This window comes from Bombina bombina, chromosome 5, assembly GCF_027579735.1.
Source record: "Bombina bombina isolate aBomBom1 chromosome 5, aBomBom1.pri, whole genome shotgun sequence".
Taxonomy (NCBI): Eukaryota; Metazoa; Chordata; class Amphibia; order Anura; family Bombinatoridae; genus Bombina; species Bombina bombina.
In genome coordinates, this window is record NC_069503.1 from 46,110,986 (window position 1) to 46,135,437 (window position 24,452).

A 24,452-nucleotide genomic window follows, 5' to 3' on the forward strand; every position below is an offset into this window, starting at 1 on the left:
TCCTGTAGCCTCATGATGCGAGACTGCTATATAACTGCTGTGTATACTTACAGTAAACGGAACTAGTGAGAAACACTCTCTTTGCTTGTGTGCTTTCTTGCTGTTCCCCGGAGCTCTGGAGAATCGTGTTCAATCAAGGTCAGAAACCATTTGAACTTATAACCCTAACCTTATACTATGAAAGCAGAAGCAACAATAGGCTACTGCTATATATATATATATATATATATATATATATACTGTTAACTATAATTATCTTGTACCTTCATACTTGTGGTAGTGTGTTATTAAAGCAATGACTCAGAAATGGTGTTAATTATCTTATTTTTTTATTATTATCAATAATTTAAACAGAAACACACCACCGCCCCTTGTCCATCAGTCATTTGTTGAACATGGCATTAACTTGGAGGCCCTGTTGGTCAAGACATGCCTGCAAAAACAACTCCATATCTTCTCTGTGCTGAAATACAAAGAGGAATGGCTCCCTTGCTTCTGGTTCTTCTCTTTGCATCACGTTATCTATGGGCTTCTGGCGGTCATCTTCATTCATTGACCCATAACTTCGCATGGTTATGCGCCCACAGAACAGTGCCTCATTCTTGACAACCCATTGTATAGCAATGTGTAGATCTTTAATGATTGCTGGCTCCTGTGTCAAGCACATGGGAGGAAACTTAGTCATAGTCAGAATCAAAACTGTTATTTTCATAATAAATAAAAAATCATTTAAGGGACACTCAAGTCAAAAACAGACTTTTATAAATCAGAAAGAACATGCAGTTTCCAATTTACTTCCATTATAAAATCTGCTTCGTTCTCTTATTATCCTTTGCTGAAGGAACAACATTGCACTACTGGCAGCAAGATGAACACATATAACGCCTCCACAGCGCTCAGGAGCTAGTGGAGGCGCTTCACTTCCAGCGATGACGTGGCGCTAGGTGACGTCACAAGCAAGGGAGCTTAGAGAAAACGAACGTTTTTAAATAAGCTCCCTTGTAGCTGACTGTAAAAATGTTTAAATTGTGTCTCTCTTTATTAGTGGAGGATTATTTTTATTTAAGCTGTTTACACAACACCGTTGTTCGAGAATGGTTTCCCCTGCCTCTCGGCAAACATTGGAACTCTGACCCACCTTCATTCAGCTGTTCTCAGCTCAGCCCCTGTAGCTTATCCTGCCCCATTCAGCTAATAATACTACAGGTGCTGAGCTGAGAGCAGCTGAATGGAAGTGGGTCAGAGTTCCGATGTTTGCCGAGAGGCAGGGGAAACCAGAGACACTGGGGAAACAATTCTCAGCATAACACCGGATAAGCATGACAGCAGCATTTAGTACAGGGCTTACTTAACCTATCTCCAATTTGCCCTGTACTAAATGCTGCTGTCAGACTTATCTGCCTCACCTGTCCCTCCTTTGCTGCTTATACAAACAAGGCAGCCTCCACAGCAAAACGTGTGTGGAGGCTGCCATGTTGCCAAGCGTCTGAGCTTGCTCTGAAAAGTGACAGCTTTTCCAGCACGATGGAAGCGCTGGGACTTACGTCATCAGAGCACTCAAAAACGCCAGGCATCTCACTTGCAAATGTGAGGAAAACGCTACAAGCGAGTCCCAGTTTGCTTGGAGCGCTGCCCGAATGGAGCCATAGTCATCCAATCGCAAAAGACAAATGTGTGCAGGCAAAAATCAGCAGCTAGCTCCCACTAGTGTTGAATATGTGCGTATTCTCTTTCAGCAAGGGATAACAAGAGAACAAAGCACATTTAAAAATAGATGTGAATTTATAAGTGTCTTAAAATGACAGGTTCTATCTGAATCATGCAAGTTACATTTTGAATTTACTATCCCTTTATCTCCTTAAGGACCGCAGCTGTAACAGATGAAAAAAAAATTAAATAGTAAAAATCTTAAAAATAAATAGTTATGTAGGGTTAGGGTTAGATCTAGGCTTATTGGTAGATCTAGGGGGAGGGTTGGGGTTAAAAGGTCACTGAAGGAGAAAAAGGTTAAATCGTAAAAATTGAAAATTGGGTATTTCAAAACTCAGGACAAAATGAAGAAACTGTTTAGCCATGTTGTTTTCTCGGGGGTTGTAGATGCGTAAAAGATTTTGGGGGTAAAAGTAAAAAAAAAAGTGTGGTTTTTAATATTTTTAATCATAATTTATAAAAAAGATTTAGTAAAAATTATATGATATGATGAAAAGAATGGTATCTGTAGAAAGTCAATCTTATGGCGAGAAAAACGGTATAGAATATGTGTGGGTACAGTAATGAGTATATAATATGTGTGAGTACAGTAATGAGTATATAATATGTGTGGGTACAGTAATGAGTATATAATATGTGTGAGTACAGTAATGAGTATATAATATGTGTGGGAACAGTAATGAGTATATAATATGTGTGAGTACAGTAATGAGTATATAATATGTGTGGGTACAGTAATGAGTATATAATATGTGTGAGTACAGTAATGAGTATATAATATGTGTGGGTACAGTAATGAGTATATAATATGTGTGGGTACAGTAATGAGTATATAATATGTGTGAGTACAGTAATGAGTAAATAATGTGTGTGAGTACAGTAAAGAGTATATAATGTGTGTGAGTACAGTAAAGAGTATATAATATGTGTGGGTACAGTAAAGAGTATATAATATGTGTGAGTACAGTAAATGAGTATATAATATGTTTGGGTACAGTAAATGAGTATATAATATGTGTGGGTACAGTAAATGAGTATATAATATGTGTGGGTACAGTAAAGAGTATATAATAGGTGTGGGTACAGTAATGAGTATATAATATGTGTGGGTACAGTAATGAGTATATAATATATGTGGGTACAGTAATGAGTATATAATATGTGTGGGTATAGTAAAGAGTATATAATATGTGTGGGTACAGTAAATGAGTATATAATATGTGTGGGTACAGTAATGAGTATATAATATGTGTGGGTACAGTAAATGAGTATATAATATATGTGGGTACAGTAATGAGTATATAATATGTGTGGGTACAGTAAAGAGTATATAATATGTGTGGGTACAGTAAATGAGTATATAATATGTGTGGGTACAGTAATGAGTATATAATATGTGTGAGTACAGTAATGAGTATATAATGTGTGTGAGTACAGTAAATGAGTATATAATATGTGTGAGTACAGTAATGAGTATATAATATGTGTGGGTACAGTAATGAGTATATAATGTGTGTGAGTACAGTAAAGAGTATATAATGTGTGTGAGTACAGTAAAGAGTATATAATATGTGTGGGTACAGTAAAGAGTATATAATATGTTTGGGTACAGTAAATGAGTATATAATATGTGTGGGTACAGTAATGAGTATATAATATGTGTGGGTACAGTAAAGAGTATATAATATGTGTGGGTACAGTAATGAGTATATAATATGTGTGTGGGTACAGTAATGAGTATATAATATGTGTGGGTACAGTAAAGAGTATATAATATGTGTGGGTACAGTAAATGAGTATATAATATGTGTGTGGGTACAGTAATGAGTATATAATATATGTGGGTACAGTAAATGAGTATATAATATGTGTGGGTACAGTAAATGAGTATATAATATGTGTGGGTACAGTAAATGAGTATATAATATGTGTGTGGGTACAGTAATGAGTATATAATATGTGTGGGTACAGTAAAGAGTATATAATATGTGTGGGTACAGTAAATGAGTATATAATATGTGTGTGGGTACAGTAATGAGTATATAATATATGTGGGTACAGTAAATGAGTATATAATATGTGTGGGTACAGTAAATGAGTATATAATATGTGTGTGGGTACAGTAATGAGTATATAATATGTGTGGGTACAGTAAATGAGTATATAATATGTGTGGGTACAGTAAAGAGTATATAATATGTGTGGGTACAGTAAATGAGTATATAATATGTGTGGGTACAGTAATGAGTATATAATATGTGTGGGTACAGTAAATGAGTATATAATATATGTGGGTACAGTAATGAGTATATAATATGTGTGGGTACAGTAAAGAGTATATAATATGTGTGGGTACAGTAAATGAGTATATAATATGTGTGGGTACAGTAATGAGTATATAATATGTGTGAGTACAGTAATGAGTATATAATGTGTGTGAGTACAGTAAATGAGTATATAATATGTGTGAGTACAGTAATGAGTATATAATATGTGTGGGTACAGTAATGAGTATATAATATGTGTGAGTACAGTAATGAGTATATAATGTGTGTGAGTACAGTAAAGAGTATATAATGTGTGTGAGTACAGTAAAGAGTATATAATATGTGTGGGTACAGTAATGAGTATATAATATGTGTGGGTACAGTAAAGAGTATATAATATGTGTGAGTACAGTAAATGAGTATATAATATGTGTGAGTACAGTAAATGAGTATATAATATGTTTGGGTACAGTAAATGAGTATATAATATGTGTGGGTACAGTAATGAGTATATAATATGTGTGGGTACAGTAAATGAGTATATAATATGTGTGGGTACAGTAAAGAGTATATAATATGTGTGGGTACAGTAAATGAGTATATAATATATGTGGGTACAGTAATGAGTATATAATATGTGTGGGTACAGTAAAGAGTATATAATATGTGTGGGTACAGTAAATGAGTATATAATATGTGTGGGTACAGTAAATGAGTATATAATATGTGTGGGTACAGTAATGAGTATATAATATATGTGGGTACAGTAAATGAGTATATAATATGTGTGGGTACAGTAAATGAGTATATAATATGTGTGTGGGTACAGTAATGAGTATATAATATGTGTGGGTACAGTAAATGAGTATATAATATGTGTGGGTACAGTAAAGAGTATATAATATGTGTGGGTACAGTAAATGAGTATATAATATGTGTGGGTACAGTAATGAGTATATAAACGGTATATAATATGTGTGGGTACAGTAATGAGTATATAATATGTGTGAGTACAGTAAAGAGTATATAATGTGTGTGAGTACAGTAATGAGTATATAATATGTGTGAGTACAGTATAGAGTATATAATGTGTGTGAGTACAGTAATGAGTATATAATATGTGTGAGTACAGTAAATGAGTATATAATATGTGTGGGTACAGCAATGAGTATATAAACGGTATATAATATGTGTGGGTACAGTAATGAGTATATAATATGTGTGGGTACAGTAATGAGTATATAATATGTGTGAGTACAGTAAAGAGTATATAATATGTGTGGGTACAGTAAATGAGTATATAATATGTGTGGGTACAATAATGAGTATATAATATGTGTGAGTACAGTAAAGAGTATATAATATGTGTGGGTACAGTAAATGAGTATATAATATGTGTGGGTACAGTAATGAGTATATAATATGTGTGGGTACAGTAATGAGTATATAATATGTGTGAGTACAGTAAAGAGTATATAATATGTGTGGGTACAGTAAATGAGTATATAATATGTGTGGGTACAATAATGAGTATATAATGTGTGGGTACAATAAGGAGTATATAATATGTGTGGGTACAGTAAATGAGTATATAATATGTGTGAGTACAGTAAATGAGTATATAATATGTGTGGGTACAGTAAATGAGTATTGTTACGGTACCAACTGTGTACCAAGGGTTAACCCCAGATGAACAATGTCCTGCATAGACAATCAGCAATTCACAACCCAGCCAGTTTCAGGTTTAAAACAGAATGACAACTTTATTTGAAGGCAGCACACAGATTTATACAGGTTTTTGACCCCCCCTCAGATGGGGGTTGAAAGAATGTTGTACATTAGATAAAAGGGAGAAGCGCCCTTGACATGATACAATAGGATTATATTACTTAAACACTTCAACCACAAGACACTCTTGACTCTTCTTATCACTTTCTCTCTGGAGGTGATCAAACAATAGAATGCTAAGCATTAATTAGATTGTAGCTGGAGCCAGCCACTTGTGGTTAGAAAATAAAGTTAACACTTTCAGTCCTGACAGAAGGGTCTGTCACATAGCTCCCCCCTTGTGGAACACTCCGGCAGACCCGGCTTGACCCTTTTGCGGGTCAACCTGGGGATGACCGGACTAGGAGGTGGTAGGCATGTCAGTTTGCTGGGACAATCCATCTGTATTCCCGTTATGAGAGAGAATCCCTGTCTGTATAAATAAGGGTTCAACCTCTTCAGTGCCCCGACTAGGGCTAAACAGTCCTTCAAAATATCATCGGCTTCTTTACGTGGTTTTTGTACCTGCTCTTTATAGGTATCCACAATCCCTTCATACTGACATAGGGTGCCCTTGAGTTGCTGCACCTCCCTATGAGCCAGCGTCAGCTTCTCCTCCAGTGTCACTAAGTTTGTCCTTAATGTTTCATGTTCCACTCTCAAGCTGGTGTTTTCTGCAGTCTGTCGGTGCAGCTTGTCTAGCAGAGATTCCTGTTCTAAACGTGCTTTTTCCTCTGCACTCCTCTTCTCTCCCGCTAGCACTGTTACATGATTATTTAACGTGACCATTTCATCCTCTACGTGACTCTTCTCCTTCATCAGCGCATTGTAACGGGACTTCCACATATCAATAGCGGATAGAGATTTACTGAGCTCAGCGTCCTGGGGCTTAGCAGCAGGGGGGTCAGTCTCTGCTGCACGGATCTGAGCACGGGTAGTCACAGGGTTAACATCAGCGGGACCCATGGGAGCATAGGCAGAAACAAGGGGGACCAAGGTATTTCCAAGGAGAACATCAGCTGGTAAATCCTTCATGACCCCCACATTCACAGGTCTAGCGCCCCCTCCCCAATCCAAATGCACCCTGGCAACAGGCAGGCGGAACACAGTGCCCCCTGCTACCCTCACAGCCACAGTGTCTCCTGTGTGCTGTTTCTCAGACACCAAGTTCTTTCGAAGCAAGGTCATGGTAGCACCAGTATCCCGTAGACCACTGACCTCCTTCCCATTCACTTTAACCAGTTGCCGGTTATTCCGGTGGGCAGCTTGCACAAGGTCTGCCTCATGTAGGATGCCCCAGCATTCTTGCGCCTCTACGTAGCGGGCCGCAGGCTGAGGATTACGTGGGATTCCGCTAGCGGGTCTTCTCCAGGACTGTGCTTGATTCGCTGCGTTTAGGGGACACTCTGGTCTTTTGTGCCCTAGTTGCTTACATCCAAAGCACCGAATAGGTTGTGAGTAGCCCCGCGAATTGAACCAGGCTCTCTGAGGGTAGTTCGTGGCCCGAGACCGTGTGGTATAGCGGTGCGCTGGGGGTTGGTAACTGGCAGGTGCTGGGGTGACTGGGGGTCTGTACTCCACTCTGGCAGGGGGCTTAGTGGTAGCAGTGTCCAGTTTGCGGGCATCCGTATACTCATCTGCCAAGCGAGCCGCTTCATGCAGGGTGGAGGGTTTACGGTCCCGAACCCACTCTCGAACTCCTGCGGGTAACTTGTCGAAGCAGTGTTCCAACAGGAATAGCTGCAGCACCTCTTCCCCAGACACGGCTTGGCACCCCGCCATCCAGTGCGATGCTGTGCGGTGCACCTTACATGCCCACTCAACGTAGGAATCGCCAGCCAATTTAACAGTGTCTCTGAACCGTCTCCGGTATGCCTCCGGTGTAACCGCATACCTGGAGAGCAGAGCCTCTTTCACAGTATTATAATCCCCAACTTCCTCATCTGGAATGGCCCGAAAAGCCTCACTGGCCCGGCCGGATAATTTTCCGGATAATATCGTGACCCAGTCCTCTGCGGGTACCTTGTGTAGTGCACATTGCCTCTCAAAATCCGCAAGGTACCCATCAATCTCTCCTTCTGTTTCCAGGAAGTTTTTAAAAGCTGCAAAATGTACTTTTCCCTTTTCCACTGGGGTTGCTGTGACTTGGGCTGCTGCAGCGCCGCTTTGGCGAAGTAGGTTGGCCTCCACAGCTGCTATGACCCGGTCGATAATTTCGGCAGATGGGTTGGGGCCATAATATGCCAGTCTTATTTTAACCGCCCGATCAAAGTTTGCTTCTTCAGGGGTTCTGTCTGATATGCTGGGCCCATTGGTTCCTTCTGTCCCTGGTACTCTTTCCATCTTAGTCAGTATTGTAATAATCCCCCTCTTCCTGAGGTTACTGGCTTGTGTAGTTGCTCTTCTGGGCGATAAGGATTCTCCCGTCGCTTGCCACCAATGTTACGGTACCAACTGTGTACCAAGGGTTAACCCCAGATGAACAATGTCCTGCATAGACAATCAGCAATTCACAACCCAGCCAGTTTCAGGTTTAAAACAGAATGACAACTTTATTTGAAGGCAGCACACAGATTTATACAGGTTTTTGACCCCCCCTCAGATGGGGGTTGAAAGAATGTTGTACATTAGATAAAAGGGAGAAGCGCCCTTGACATGATACAATAGGATTATATTACTTAAACACTTCAACCACAAGACACTCTTGACTCTTCTTATCACTTTCTCTCTGGAGGTGATCAAACAATAGAATGCTAAGCATTAATTAGATTGTAGCTGGAGCCAGCCACTTGTGGTTAGAAAATAAAGTTAACACTTTCAGTCCTGACAGAAGGGTCTGTCACAAGTATATAATATGTTTGGGTACAGTAAATGAGTATATAATATGTGTGGGTACAGTAATGAGTATATAATATGTGTGGGTACAGTAAAGAGTATATAATATGTGTGGGTACAGTAATGAGTATATAATATGTGTGGGTACAGTAATGAGTATATAATATATGTGGGTACAGTAAAGAGTATATAATATGTGTGGGTACAGTAATGAGTATATAATATGTGTGGGTACAGTAAAGAGTATATAATATGTGTGGGTACAGTAATGAGTATATGTGTGGGTACAGTAAAGAGTATATAATATGTGTGGGTACAGTAAATGAGTATATAATATGTGTGGGTACAGTAATGAGTATATAATATGTGTGGGTACAGTAATGAGTATATAAACGGTATATAATATGTGTGGGTACAGTAAATGAGTATATAAACGGTATATAATATGTGTGTGTACAGTAAATGAGTATATAAACGGTATATAATATGTGTGGGTACAGTAATGAGTATATAAACGGTATATAATATGTGTGGGTACAGTAAATGAGTATATAAATGGTATATAATATGTGTGGGTACAGTAATGAGTATATAAACGGTATATAATATGTGTGGGTACAGTAATGAGTATATAAACGGTATATAATATGTGTGGGTACAGTAAATGAGTATATAAACGGTACATAATATGTGTGGGTACAGTAATGAGTATATAAACGGTATATAATATGTGTGGGTACAGTAATGAGTATATAAACGGTATATAATATGTGTGGGTACAATAATGAGTATATAAACGGTATATAATATGTGTGGGTACAGTAATGAGTATATAAACGGTATATAATATGTGTGGGTACAGTAAATGAGTATATAAACGGTATATAATATGTGTGGGTACAGTAAATGAGTATATAAACGGTACATAATATGTGTGGGTACAGTAATGAGTATATAAACGGTATATAATATGTGTGGGTACAGTAAATGAGTATATAAACGGTACATAATATGTGTGGGTACAGTAATGAGTATATAAACGGTATATAATATGTGTGGGTACAGTAATGAGTATATAAACGGTATATAATATGTGTGGGTACAGTAATGAGTATATAAACGGTATATAATATGTGTGGGTACAGTAATGAGTATATAAACGGTATATAATATGTGTGGGTACAGTAATGAGTATATAAACGGTATATAATATGTGTGGGTACAGTAATGAGTATATAAACAGTATATAATATGTGTGGGTACAGTAATGAGTATATAAACGGTATATAATATGTGTGGGTACAGTAATGAGTATATAAACAGTATATAATATGTGTGTGTACAGTAATGAGTATATAAACGGTATATAATATGTGTGTGTACAGTAATGAGTATATAAACGGTATATAATATGTGTGGGTACAGTAATGAGTATATAAACGGTATATAATATGTGTGTGTACAGTAATGAGTATATAAACGGTATATAATATGTGTGGGTACAGTAATGAGTATATAAACAGTATATAATATGTGTGTGTACAGTAATGAGTATATAAACGGTATATAATATGTGTGTGTACAGTAATGAGTATATAAACGGTATATAATATGTGTGTGTACAGTAATGAGTATATAAACGGTACATAATATGTGTGGGTACAGTAATGAGTATATAAACGGTATATAATATGTGTGGGTACAGTAAATGAGTATATAAACGGTATATAATATGTGTGGGTACAGTAATGAGTATATAAACGGTATATAATATGTGTGGGTACAGTAATGAGTATATAAACGGTATATAATATGTGTGGGTACAGTAATGAGTATATAAACGGTATATAATATGTGTGGGTACAGTAAATGAGTATATAAACGGTATATAATATGTGTGAGTACAGTAAATGAGTATATAAACGGTATATAATATGTGTGGGTACAGTAATGAGTATATAAACGGTATATAATATGTGTGGGTACAGTAATGAGTATATAAACGGTATATAATGTGTGTGGGTACAATAATGAGTATATAAACGGTATATAATATGTGTGGGTACAGTAATGAGTATATAAACGGTATATAATATGTGTGGGTACAGTAAATGAGTATATAAACGGTATATAATATGTGTGAGTACAGTAAATGAGTATATAAACGGTATATAATATGTGTGGGTACAGTAATGAGTATATAAACAGTATATAATATGTGTGGGTACAGTAATGAGTATATAAACAGTATATAATATGTGTGAGTACAGTAAATGAGTATATAAACGGTATATAATATGTGTGTGTACAGTAATGAGTATATAAACGGTATATAATATGTGTGGGTACAGTAATGAGTATATAAACGGTACATAATATGTGTGTGTACAGTAATGAGTATATAAACAGTATATAATATGTGTGGGTACAATAATGAGTATATAAACGGTATATAATATGTGTGGGTACAGTAATGAGTATATAAACAGTATATAATATGTGTGGGTACAGTAATGAGTATATAAACGGTATATAATATGTGTGTGTACAGTAATGAGTATATAAACAGTATATAATATGTGTGGGTACAGTAATGAGTATATAAACGGTATATAATATGTGTGGGTACAGTAATGAGTATATAAACGGTATATAATATGTGTGTGTACAGTAATGAGTATATAAACGGTATATAATATGTGTGGGTACAGTAATGAGTATATAAACGGTATATAATATGTGTGGGTACAGTAATGAGTATATAAACGGTATATAATATGTGTGGGTACAGTAATGAGTATAAAAACGGTATATAATATGTGTGGGTACAGTAATGAGTATATAAACGGTATATAATATGTGTGGGTACAGTAATGAGTATATAAACGGTATATAATATGTGTGGGTACAGTAAATGAGTATATAAACAGTATATAATATGTGTGAGTACAGTAATGAGTATATAAACAGTATATAATATGTGTGAGTACAGTAATGAGTATATAAACGGTATATAATATGTGTGGGTACAGTAATGAGTATATAAACGGTATATAATATGTGTGGGTACAATAATGAGTATATAAACGGTATATAATATGTGTGGGTACAGTAAATGAGTATATAAACGGTATATAATATGTGTGGGTACAGTAATGAGTATATAAACGGTATATAATATGTGTGGGTACAGTAATGAGTATATAAACAGTATATAATATGTGTGAGTACAGTAATGAGTATATAAACGGTATATAATATGTGTGGGTACAGTAATGAGTATATAAACGGTATATAATATGTGTGGGTACAGTAATGAGTATATAAACAGTATATAATATGTGTGGGTACAGTAATGAGTATATAAACGGTATATAATATGTGTGGGTACAGTAAATGAGTATATAAACGGTATATAATATGTGTGTGTACAGTAAATGAGTATATAAACGGTATATAATATGTGTGGGTACAGTAATGAGTATATAAACGGTATATAATATGTGTGGGTACAGTAAATGAGTATATAAACGGTATATAATATGTGTGGGTACAGTAATGAGTATATAAACGGTACATAATATGTGTGGGTACAGTAATGAGTATATAAACGGTACATAATATGTGTGGGTACAGTAATGAGTATATAAACGGTATATAATATGTGTGTGTACAGTAATGAGTATATAAACGGTATATAATATGTGTGGGTACAGTAATGAGTATATAAACGGTATATAATATGTGTGGGTACAGTAATGAGTATATAAACGGTACATAATATGTGTGGGTACAGTAATGAGTATATAAACGGTATATAATATGTGTGTGTACAGTAATGAGTATATAAACGGTATATAATATGTGTGTGTACAGTAATGAGTATATAAACGGTATATAATATGTGTGGGTACAGTAATGAGTATATAAACGGTATATAATATGTGTGGGTACAGTAATGAGTATATAAACAGTATATAATATGTGTGGGTACAGTAATGAGTATATAAACGGTATATAATATGTGTGTGTACAGTAAATGAGTATATAAACGGTATATAATATGTGTGGGTACAGTAATGAGTATATAAACGGTATATAATATGTGTGGGTACAGTAATGAGTATATAAACGGTATATAATATGTGTGGGTACAGTAATGAGTATATAAACGGTATATAATATGTGTGAGTACAGTAAATGAGTATATAAACGGTATATAATATGTGTAGGTACAGTAATGAGTATATAAACGGTATATAATATGTGTGGGTACAGTAATGAGTATATAAACGGTATATAATATGTGTGGGTACAGTAATGAGTATATAAACGGTATATAATATGTGTGGGTACAGTAAATGAGTATATAAATGGTATATAATATGTGTGGGTACAGTAATGAGTATATAAACGGTATATAATATGTGTGGGTACAGTAATGAGTATATAAACGGTATATAATATGTGTGGGTACAGTAAATGAGTATATAAACGGTATATAATATGTGTGGGTACAATAATGAGTATATAAACGGTATATAATATGTGTGGGTACAGTAATGAGTATATAAACGGTATATAATATGTGTGGGTACAGTAAATGAGTATATAAACGGTATATAATATGTGTGGGTACAGTAAATGAGTATATAAACGGTACATAATATGTGTGGGTACAGTAATGAGTATATAAACGGTATATAATATGTGTGGGTACAGTAAATGAGTATATAAACGGTACATAATATGTGTGGGTACAGTAATGAGTATATAAACGGTATATAATATGTGTGGGTACAGTAATGAGTATATAAACGGTATATAATATGTGTGGGTACAGTAATGAGTATATAAACGGTATATAATATGTGTGGGTACAGTAATGAGTATATAAACGGTATATAATATGTGTGGGTACAGTAATGAGTATATAAACGGTATATAATATGTGTGGGTACAGTAATGAGTATATAAACAGTATATAATATGTGTGGGTACAGTAATGAGTATATAAACGGTATATATGTGTGGGTACAGTAATGAGTATATAAACAGTATATAATATGTGTGTGTACAGTAATGAGTATATAAACGGTATATAATATGTGTGTGTACAGTAATGAGTATATAAACGGTATATAATATGTGTGGGTACAGTAATGAGTATATAAACGGTATATAATATGTGTGTGTACAGTAATGAGTATATAAACGGTATATAATATGTGTGGGTACAGTAATGAGTATATAAACAGTATATAATATGTGTGTGTACAGTAATGAGTATATAAACGGTATATAATATGTGTGTGTACAGTAATGAGTATATAAACGGTATATAATATGTGTGTGTACAGTAATGAGTATATAAACGGTACATAATATGTGTGGGTACAGTAATGAGTATATAAACGGTATATAATATGTGTGGGTACAGTAAATGAGTATATAAACGGTATATAATATGTGTGGGTACAGTAATGAGTATATAAACGGTATATAATATGTGTGGGTACAGTAATGAGTATATAAACGGTATATAATATGTGTGGGTACAGTAATGAGTATATAAACGGTATATAATATGTGTGGGTACAGTAAATGAGTATATAAACGGTATATAATATGTGTGAGTACAGTAAATGAGTATATAAACGGTATATAATATGTGTGGGTACAGTAATGAGTATATAAACGGTATATAATATGTGTGGGTACAGTAATGAGTATATAAACGGTATATAATGTGTGTGGGTACAATAATGAGTATATAAACGGTATATAATATGTGTGGGTACAGTAATGAGTATATAAACGGTATATAATATGTGTGGGTACAGTAAATGAGTATATAAACGGTATATAATATGTGTGAGTACAGTAAATGAGTATATAAACGGTATATAATATGTGTGGGTACAGTAATGAGTATATAAACAGTATATAATATGTGTGGGTACAGTAATGAGTATATAAACAGTATATAATATGTGTGAGTACAGTAAATGAGTATATAAACGGTATATAATATGTGTGTGTACAGTAATGAGTATATAAACGGTATATAATATGTGTGGGTACAGTAATGAGTATATAAACGGTACATAATATGTGTGTGTACAGTAATGAGTATATAAACAGTATATAATATGTGTGGGTACAATAATGAGTATATAAACGGTATATAATATGTGTGGGTACAGTAATGAGTATATAAACAGTATATAATATGTGTGGGTACAGTAATGAGTATATAAACGGTATATAATATGTGTGTGTACAGTAATGAGTATATAAACAGTATATAATATGTGTGGGTACAGTAATGAGTATATAAACGGTATATAATATGTGTGGGTACAGTAATGAGTATATAAACGGTATATAATATGTGTGTGTACAGTAATGAGTATATAAACGGTATATAATATGTGTGGGTACAGTAATGAGTATATAAACGGTATATAATATGTGTGGGTACAGTAATGAGTATATAAACGGTATATAATATGTGTGGGTACAGTAATGAGTATAAAAACGGTATATAATATGTGTGGGTACAGTAATGAGTATATAAACGGTATATAATATGTGTGGGTACAGTAATGAGTATATAAACGGTATATAATATGTGTGGGTACAGTAAATGAATATATAAACAGTATATAATATGTGTGAGTACAGTAATGAGTATATAAACAGTATATAATATGTGTGAGTACAGTAATGAGTATATAAACGGTATATAATATGTGTGGGTACAGTAATGAGTATATAAACGGTATATAATATGTGTGGGTACAATAATGAGTATATAAACGGTATATAATATGTGTGGGTACAGTAAATGAGTATATAAACGGTATATAATATGTGTGGGTACAGTAATGAGTATATAAACGGTATATAATATGTGTGGGTACAGTAATGAGTATATAAACAGTATATAATATGTGTGAGTACAGTAATGAGTATATAAACGGTATATAATATGTGTGGGTACAGTAATGAGTATATAAACGGTATATAATATGTGTGGGTACAGTAATGAGTATATAAACAGTATATAATATGTGTGGGTACAGTAATGAGTATATAAACGGTATATAATATGTGTGGGTACAGTAAATGAGTATATAAACGGTATATAATATGTGTGTGTACAGTAAATGAGTATATAAACGGTATATAATATGTGTGGGTACAGTAATGAGTATATAAACGGTATATAATATGTGTGGGTACAGTAAATGAGTATATAAACGGTATATAATATGTGTGGGTACAGTAATGAGTATATAAACGGTACATAATATGTGTGGGTACAGTAATGAGTATATAAACGGTACATAATATGTGTGGGTACAGTAATGAGTATATAAACGGTATATAATATGTGTGTGTACAGTAATGAGTATATAAACGGTATATAATATGTGTGGGTACAGTAATGAGTATATAAACGGTATATAATATGTGTGGGTACAGTAATGAGTATATAAACGGTACATAATATGTGTGGGTACAGTAATGAGTATATAAACGGTATATAATATGTGTGTGTACAGTAATGAGTATATAAACGGTATATAATATGTGTGTGTACAGTAATGAGTATATAAACGGTATATAATATGTGTGGGTACAGTAATGAGTATATAAACGGTATATAATATGTGTGGGTACAGTAATGAGTATATAAACAGTATATAATATGTGTGGGTACAGTAATGAGTATATAAACGGTATATAATATGTGTGTGTACAGTAAATGAGTATATAAACGGTATATAATATGTGTGGGTACAGTAATGAGTATATAAACGGTATATAATATGTGTGGGTACAGTAATGAGTATATAAACGGTATATAATATGTGTGGGTACAGTAATGAGTATATAAACGGTATATAATATGTGTGAGTACAGTAAATGAGTATATAAACGGTATATAATATGTGTAGGTACAGTAATGAGTATATAAACGGTATATAATATGTGTGGGTACAGTAATGAGTATATAAACGGTATATAATATGTGTGGGTACAGTAATGAGTATATAAACGGTATATAATATGTGTGAGTACAGTAATGAGTATATAAACAGTATATAATATGTGTGGGTACAGTAATGAGTATATAAACGGTATATAATATGTGCGGGTACAGTAATGAGTATATAAACGGTATATAATATGTGTGGGTACAGTAAAGGAGTAAGAGGAAAATTACAGCTAAACACAAACACCGCAAAAATGTAAAAACAGCCTTGGTCGCTAACGCTAAAAAATTGGTACAACAGTCAGGTCACTACGGGGTTAAATATGGTAAAAAATCATTAAGAGGGAAATTACAGATAAACACAAACACCGCAGCAATGTAAAAACAGCCTTGGTCGCTAACGCTAAAGGTTTCTACGGGGTTAAATACGGTAAAAAAAAGAAAGCAGCAAACCTTCTTCTTGTTTAAAGAGAACTTCCCCATGGAGGATGTGGATGTCACATTTTTGTTGTGTAGAGTGGAGCTTTAAATAGTTCAATATTGTTCATTTAAAACAGTAGATAATACATGAAAACTAAAGAATTAGTCCTGTGATTTCCTGAGATGATCTATTTATAACTTAGAATAATCATTACATTTGCTCATACTTTGCCTAATATAGAACACAATAATAGAACGTTTTCTAAATGATTGTGCATAAAGTTTATTTAAAAAAAAACAAACGTTTTCTGAATGATTGTGCATTTTGGTTGTTTGCTACATTAAAGTTTTATTTGAAAAAAAAAAAATTGCAGTGGAGGTCACATGTTTCCTGTCTAGAGTGGAGCTCCACTCTGCAGATAGAGTACTTTGCACCCAGCAGCAGCTGCACAGGAAGTAAATGGGAGGGGAACAAAGGCCAGTTCAATACTAAACTACATCTCCCAGAATACATGCAGAGAAGTCACACGTTAATCAGCAGCCAATCAGACAAAATAACAAAATGCAAACATTTCAGATATATTTGGATGTTTTTTAACATTTTTAAATGTTGTAAATTTATAGAATTAGTAACTGAGCCCATTGTCACTGTCATATCCTCTACTGGTGCATTACAGCTACACTATATACATAAAGCTACACAATATATATTAGCACTTTCACTAGCACTGAGCACATTGTCACTGTCATATCCTCTACTGGTGCATTACAGCTACACTATATACATAAAGCTACACTATATACATAAAGCTACACAATATATATTAGCACTTTCACTAGCACTGAGCACATTGTCACTGTCATATCCCCTACTAGTGCATTACAGCTGCACTATATACATAAAGCTACACAATATATATTAGCACTTTCACTAGCACTGAGCACATTGTCACTGTCATATCCTCTACTAGTGCATTACAGCTACACTATATACATAAAGCTACACAATATATATTAGCACTTTCACTAGCACTGAGCACATTGTCACTGTCATATCCTCTACTAGTGCATTACAGCTACACTATATACATAAAGCTACACAATATATATTAGCACTTTCACTAGCACTGAGCCCATTGTCACTGTCATATCCTCTACTAGTGCATTACAGCTACACTATATACATAAAGCTACACAATATATATTAGCACTTTCACTAGCACTGAGCACATTGTCACTGTCATATCCTCTACTAGTGCATTACAGCTACACTATATACATAAAGCTACACAATATATATTAGCACTTTCACTAGCACTGAGCACATTGTCACTGTCATATCCTCTACTAGTGCATTACAGCTACACTATATACATAAAGCTACACAATATATATTAGCACTTTCACTAGCACTGAGCCCATTGTCACTGTCATATCCTCTACTAGTGCATTACAGCTACACTATATACATAAAGCTACACAATATATATTAGCATTTTCACTAGCACTGAGCACATTGTCACTGTCATATCCTCTACTAGTGCATTACAGCTACACTATATACATAAAGCTACACAATATATATTAGCACTTTCACTAGCACTGAGCACATTGTCACTGTCATATCCTCTACTAGTGCATTACAGCTACACTATATACATAAAGCTACACAATATATATTAGCACTTTCACTAGCACTGAGCACATTGTCACTGTCATATCCTCTACTAGTGCATTACAGCTACACTATATACATAAAGCTACACAATATATATTAGCACTTTCACTAGCACTGAGCACATTGTCACTGTCATATCCTCTACTAGTGCATTACAGCTACACTATACACATAAAGCTACACAATATATATTAGCACTTTCACTAGCACTGAGCCCATTGTCGCTGTCATATCCTCTACTAGTGCATTACAGCTACACTATATACATAAAGCTACACAATATATATATTAGCACTTTCACTAGCACTGAGCACATTGTCACTGTCATATCCTCTACTAGTGCATTACAGCTACACTATATACATAAAGCTACACAATATATATTAGCACTTTCACTAGCACTGAGCCCATTGTCGCTGTCATATCCTCTACTAGTGCAGCTACACTATATACATAAAGCTACACAATATATATTAGCACTTTCACTAGCACTGAGCACATTGTCACTGTCATATCCTCTACTAGTGCATTACAGCTACACTATATACATAAAGCTACACAATATATATATTAGCACTTTCACTAGCACTGAGCACATTGTCACTGTCATATCCTCTACTAGTGCATTACAGCTACACTATATACATAAAGCTACACAATATATATTAGCACTTTCACTAGCACTGAGCACATTGTCACTGTCATATCCTCTACTAGTGCATTACAGCTACACTATATACATAAAGCTACACAATATATTAGCACTTTCACTAGAATTGAGCCCATTGTCACTGTCATATCCTCTACTAGTGCATTACAGCTACACTATATACATAAAGCTACACAATATATATTAGCACTTTCACTAGCACTGAGCACATTGTCACTGTCATATCCTCTACTAGTGCATTACAGCTACACTATATACATAAAGCTACACAATATATATTAGCACTTTCACTAGCACTGAGCACATTGTCACTGTCATATCCTCTACTAGTGCATTGCAGCTACACTATATACATAAAGCTACACAATATATATTAGCACTTTCACTAGCACTGAGCACATTGTCACTGTCATATCCTCTACTAGTGAATTACAGCTACACTATATACATAAAGCTACACAATATATATTAGCACTTTCACTAGCACTGAGCACATTGTCACTGTCATATCTTCTACTAGTGCATTACAGCTACACTATATACATAAAGCTACACTATATACATAAAGCTACACAATATATATTAGCACTTTCACTAGCACTGAGCCCATTGTCACTGTCACATCCTCTACTAGTGCATTACAGCTACACTATATACATAAAGCTACACAATATATATTAGCACTTTCACTAGCACTGAGCACATTGTCACTGTCATATCCTCTACTAGTGCATTACAGCTACACTATATACATAAAGCTACACAATATATATTAGCACTTTCACTGGCACTGAGCACATTGTCACTGTCATATCCTCTACTAGTGCATTACAGCTGCACTATATACATAAAGCTACACAATATATATTAGCACTTTCACTAGCACTGAGCACATTGTCACTGTCATATCCTCTACTAGTGCATTACAGCTGCACTATATACATAAAGCTACACAATATATATTAGCACTTTCACTAGCACTGAGCACATTGTCACTGTCATATCCTCTACTAGTGCATTACAGCTACACTATATACATAAAGCTACACAATATATATTAGCACTTTCACTAGCACTGAGCCCATTGTCACTGTCATATCCTCTACTAGTGCATTACAGCTACACTATATACATAAAGCTACACAATATATATTAGCACTTTCACTAGCACTGAGCACATTGTCACTGTCATATCCTCTACTAGTGCATTACAGCTACACTATATACATAAAGCTACACACTATATATTAGCACTTTCACTAGCACTGAGCCCATTGTCACTGTCATATCCTCTACTAGTGCATTACAGCTACACTATATACATAAAGCTACACAATATATATTAGCACTTTCACTAGCACTGAGCACATTGTCACTGTCATATCCTCTACTAGTGCATTACAGCTACACGATATACATAAAGCTACACAATATATATTAGCACTTTCACTAGCACTGAGCCCATTGTCACTGTCATATCCTCTACTAGTGCATTACAGCTACACTATATACATAAAGCTACACAATATATATTAGCACTGTTAGTAGCACTGAGCACATTGTCACTGTCATATCCTCTACTAGTGCATTACAGCTACACTATATACATAAAGCTACGCAATATATATTAGCACTTTCACTAGCAGTGAGCCCATTGTCACTGTCATATCCTCTACTAGTGTATTACAGCTACACTATATACATAAAGCTACACAATATATATTAGCACTTTCACTAGCACTGAGCACATTGTCACTGTAATATCCTCTACTAGTGCATTACAGCTACACTATATACATAAAGCTACACAATATATATTAGCACTTTCACTAGCACTGAGCACATTGTCACTGTCATATCCTCTACTAGTGCATTACAGCTACACTATATACATAAAGCTACACAATATATATTAGCACTTTCACTAGCACTGAGCCCATTGTCACTGTCATATCCTCTACTAGTGCATTACAGCTACACTATATACATAAAGCTACACAATATATATTAGCACTTTCACTAGCACTGAGCACATTGTCACTGTCATATCCTCTACTAGTGCATTACAGCTACACTATATACATAAAGCTACACAATATATATTAGCACTTTCACTAGCACTGAGCACATTGTCACTGTCATATCCTCTACTAGTGCATTACAGCTGCACTATATACATAAAGCTACACAATATATATTAGCACTTTCACTAGCACTGAGCACATTGTCACTGTCATATCCTCTACTGGTGCATTACAGCTACACTATATACATAAAGCTACACAATATATATTAGCACTTTCACTAGCACTGAGCACATTGTCACTGTCATATATTCTACTGGTGCATTACAGCTACACTATATACATAAAGCTACACAATATAAATTAGCACTTTCACTAGCACTGAGCCCATTGTCACTATCATATCCTCTACTAGTGCATTACAGCTACACTATATACATAAAGCTGCACAATATATATTAGCACTTTCACTAGCACTGAGCACATTGTCACTGTCATATCCTCTACTAGTGCATTACAGCTACACTATATACATAAAGCTACACAATATATATTAGCACTTTCACTAGCACTGAGCACATTGTCACTGTCATATCCTCTACTAGTGCATTACAGCTACACTATATACATAAAGCTACACAATATATATTAGCACTTTCACTGGCACTGAGAAGAGAGCTGCACTTTGTTTTAACCCCTTCACTAGCACAGAGAGCTGCAGTGTGTATTAACCCTTCACTGGCACAGAGAGCAGCACAGTGTGTATTAACCCTTCACTAGCAGAGAGCTGCACAGTGTGTATTAACCCTTCACTAGCACAGAGAGCTGCACAGTGTGTATTAACCCTACACTAGCACAGAGAGCAGCACAGTGTGTATTAACCCTTCACTAGCACAGAGAGCAGCACAGTGTGTATTAACCCTTCACTAGCACAGAGAGCAGCACAGTGTGTATTAACCCTTCACTAGCACAGAGAGCAGCACAGTGTGTATTAACCCTTCACTAGCACAGAGAGCAGCACAGTGTGTATTAACCCTTCACTAGCACAGAGAGCTGCACAGTGTGTATTAACCCTTTACTGGCACAGAGAGCTGCACAGTGTGTATTAACCCTTCACTGGCACAGAGAGCAGCACAGTGTGTATTAACCCTTCACTGGCACAGAGAGCTGCACAGTGTGTATTAACCCATCACTAGTATAGAGAGCAGCACAGTGTGTATTAACCCTTCACTAGCACAGAGAGTAGCACAGTGTGTATTAACCCTTCACTATTATAGAGAGCAGCACAGTGTGTATTAACCCTTCACTAGCACAGAGAGCAGTACAGTGTGTATTAACCCTTCACTAGCACAGAGAGCAGCACAGTGTGTATTAACCCTTCACTGGCACAGAGAGCAGCACAGTGTGTATTAACCCTTCACTAGCACAGAGAGAAGCAGTGTGTATTAACCCATCACTGGCACAGAGAGCAGCACAGTGTGTATTAACCCTTCACTAGCACAGAGAGCTGCACAGTGTATATTAACCCTTCACTAGCACAGAGAGCATCACAGTGTGTATTAACCCTTCACTAGCCCAGAGAGCAGCACCGTGTGTATTAACCCTTCACTGGCACAGAGAGCAGCACCGTGTGTATTAACCCTTCACTAGCACAGAGAGCAGCACAGTGTGTATTAACCCTTCACTAGCACAGAGAGCAGCACAGTGTGTATTAACCCTTCACTAGCACAGAGAGCTGCACAGTGTATATTAACCCTTCACTAGCACAGATAGCAGCACAGTGTGTATTAACCCTTCACTAGCACAGATAGCAGCACAGTGTGTATTAACCCTTCACTAGCAAAGAGAGCTGCACAGTGTGTATTAACCCTTCACTAGCACAGAGAGCAGCTCAGTGAGTATTAACCCTTCACTAGTATAGAGAGCAGCACAGTGTGTATTAACCCTTCACTAGCACAGAGAGCTGCACAGTGTGTATTAACCCTTCACTAGTACAGAGAGCAGCACGGTGTGTATTAACCCTTCACTAGCACAGAGAACAGCACAGTGAGTATTAACCCTTCACTAGTACAGAGAGCAGCACATTGTGTATTAACCCTTCACTAGCAAAGAGAGCCGCACAGTGTGTATTAAGTGAATAATTAAGAGTAAATGCAGTGGTATTTTATATAAACTCAGTTTCTTATATGATGTGAAATGTGAATGTGAAATGTTTTATCTTTATCATAACAAAATACAGAACAATATTTTCTCATCATTATATAAAACACAATAGTGTGAGGCTGTTAATAAAGATTTGTGTCAGGCAGGACTAAAAAAGGGCCCGGGCATTTTAGAGCAAAGAGGCCCACTGCCCCCCCCTCCCCTCACCATTTCTTATTTAACCGTATACCAAACATGGCAAGTATAATTCTTGTTTAAGTGACAAAAACATTATCGTTTCAACACTATATTATTACTATATTTTGTCAATTGGTTGGTACGAAAAACTAAAAGGAAAAAAAAAAAAAAAACAACAAAACCAAAATAAAGTGCTAATTTTTATCAATCAAATCAAAATATGCCGTGTAAAACAGGACACTTTTTGTTTTCTGAGGCTGTCAAATCAACACCACATAAAGTTAGATGGAATAATGAATTTAATGTGACATTAAACCCAATATATGAGAGTATTTGATTTTAAACAACTTTCAAGTTACTTATATTATGATTTATTATAACCTCTAGTTATCCTTTGTTGAAAAGGGTACCTACTGTAGGTAGGCTCAGGAGCTGTTGAGTGGTTACCGTATGTATTATATACAGTGTGTGTGTACATATATATATATATATATATATATATATATATATATATATATATATATATATATATAAAATGAAGAAGGTAAATCCCACCAGGGGGAAAAATAAGTAGGAGACCCGGAGACAACAAACTTGAAGTTAGTATCTTTTATTCAGCCAAATGGCCAAATGACAGGTGTAGGTACAGATAGACACCTGACGCGTTTCGCGCATGCGTACATGCGCTTCATCAGAGGCTAAAGAGTTTAGGTGGACCAAGACCTATATAGGGGCC

General features: G+C 35.3%; 1 protein-coding gene across 1 annotated transcript in view; it reads right to left on the reverse strand.

Annotated features, from left to right (window-relative positions):
- Nucleotides 1–307: 307 nt before the first annotated feature.
- Nucleotides 308–24,452, reverse strand: part of LOC128659805 (gastrula zinc finger protein XlCGF8.2DB-like) — a 92,160-nt gene continuing 68,015 nt past the window's right edge. The window contains exon 3 of the transcript XR_008402481.1: nucleotides 308–652. The gene's annotated coding sequence lies outside the window, so the exon portion shown is untranslated. The remainder of the gene's footprint in view (nucleotides 653–24,452) is intronic.